Source organism: Frankliniella occidentalis, unplaced genomic scaffold (assembly GCF_000697945.3).
Source record: "Frankliniella occidentalis isolate FOCC.00 unplaced genomic scaffold, Focc_3.1 Scaffold123, whole genome shotgun sequence".
Lineage (NCBI taxonomy): Eukaryota > Metazoa > Arthropoda > Insecta > Thysanoptera > Thripidae > Frankliniella > Frankliniella occidentalis.
In genome coordinates, this window is record NW_026267250.1 from 179724 (window position 1) to 181556 (window position 1833).

Sequence of the window (1833 nt, forward strand, 5' to 3'; positions counted from 1 at the left end):
TCACTGATACTGTACGGTACATGTGTGTAATGTTTGCTCTGAAACGGCGCCCTCATTATTTTACGTTATTTTTGTTTTTGAGGAGGGGAGGCGGAAGACGCGATGGTGCACCGTATCCCGTATCCTGCAAGTCTGGCCTTTGGTGGCGGCATCGGAGCTGCCTGAGGGGCCTGAGGCCTCGCAGCGCCACGGTAGTCGGGCTCCAAAGCAAAGCTTCGCAGCTCCAAACTTTTTGGCCGCCTGCTCTTGCTTCCGTGCCGGTGGCCGGGCATTTGGGGCATACTAAACTAGGAGGGAAGAAACACTGTCAGAAAATGGTTGTAATTTAACGCCATTAAAGTTGTTAAGTTTTATGATGAGACGAGGGAGGTTGGGAGGAAGAATGAGGGGGGACCTTTACTTCTACACACTTTGGCAGAGAGTGCAGGCGGGGACGGCTGGCTGGCTGCTTTTCTGCCATGAACGCAACTATCGCACAGGTGAAAAAATTGTTTTGTCGATATTTTTAATCGCACTACTCGGATGGCTGAATAAAGATAACGTTGATGGCGTAGCACCGGCTAACTTTATTTACACCTACATCAGGGCAATTAAGTTTACTTTTCGGTTATTTTTTAAAGTCTTGGTCGCTTTTTTCTAACCCACACAGCAGTACAAGGTAGCACAAATTTCCTACGCTTTCCTTTCGATCAAATGATGATCAGAAGACAAACAAAAATCACGCGTGAGAACTGGAGGCGGGGGAGGGGGTGCTGATGTGCCGGCCTTTATCCGATAATTGCCTTTTCAGAGCCGTTAGCAGCCAGTGTCCATACTGCTCGCGCGGCTACCGTCGGCAAAAAATAGAGGGAGGGAAAGAACGCGTAAAACGGCACAGAACGAGAAAATGGAATAAAACAAGATATGGGTTTTTTTAAATAGAAAAATCCTTATTTACGTTGGAGGTTGTTTGTTTGTTTTTGTTGTTTCTTTTTTTCATTCAAAGCACCACTTTCAGCTCGAGCTAAGCTCGACTGCTGTTTGTTCAGGTATTTCAACACGACAGTAAAGACGACATTCTGGAAACCAAGCAAATTTTAAATTCCACGCGAATGTTGCTTGAAAACAAAACATGAATAAAACGTGTTCGGAGATCAAGTGAAACAAAATCAATTATAAACTCTGTCACTGTTTGACCTTGAAGTCAATTACATCGAATAAATGACTGAATAATAGAACAACGGTATCAGATAGGCGAGCCTCTTTTCGACTTGCTCTCTTACTCCATTCACTTTAAATAAAGGCAGTATATTTAAAAATAAATACTTACAAATTAATCATTGTCACGGTTGACACGGACCATAACCAAAAAATGAGGTTCTTGGACCAAATAAAAATCCTTGCAACAAGTCAAGTTCCTACCAAAGGTCAAGTAAAATGACTTGTTCCAAGGATATTTACTTGGTTCAATAAGAGCCTTGTATTTTAGGTGTAGCTCCCACAATAGCTCCTCCCGCACCTCGAAAAGGCGACCAGATGACGCGATGACGCCCTACCACCCCACCACCTCAATCACTACCGTGCCTGCGGCCACACCGCTCCGCCGGCTCCGCCCCGCCGAGCCGCCGAGCCCAGGCCCACCACAACAAAGGTGGGCGCGGCGTGGGCGGCGTCGCCCTCCAAAGCAGAGCTCGCTCTAATGCCCGCATCCATGCTGCCGGTGTCTGTTTGCGCTAGGTAGCTATTTGCGGGGGATTTGCACATGATTGGACAGACGGTGCGGCGCATGAACACTCCCCCCTACCTTCTCTCTCTCTCTCTCTCTCTCTCTCTCTCTCTCTCTCTCTCTCTCTC

General features: G+C 47.0%; 1 protein-coding gene across 2 annotated transcripts in view; it reads right to left on the minus strand.

The window, feature by feature from the left end:
* Nucleotides 1-1833, minus strand: part of LOC113214159 (uncharacterized) — a 39709-nt gene that overhangs the window by 31527 nt on the left and 6349 nt on the right. The window lies entirely within an intron of this gene.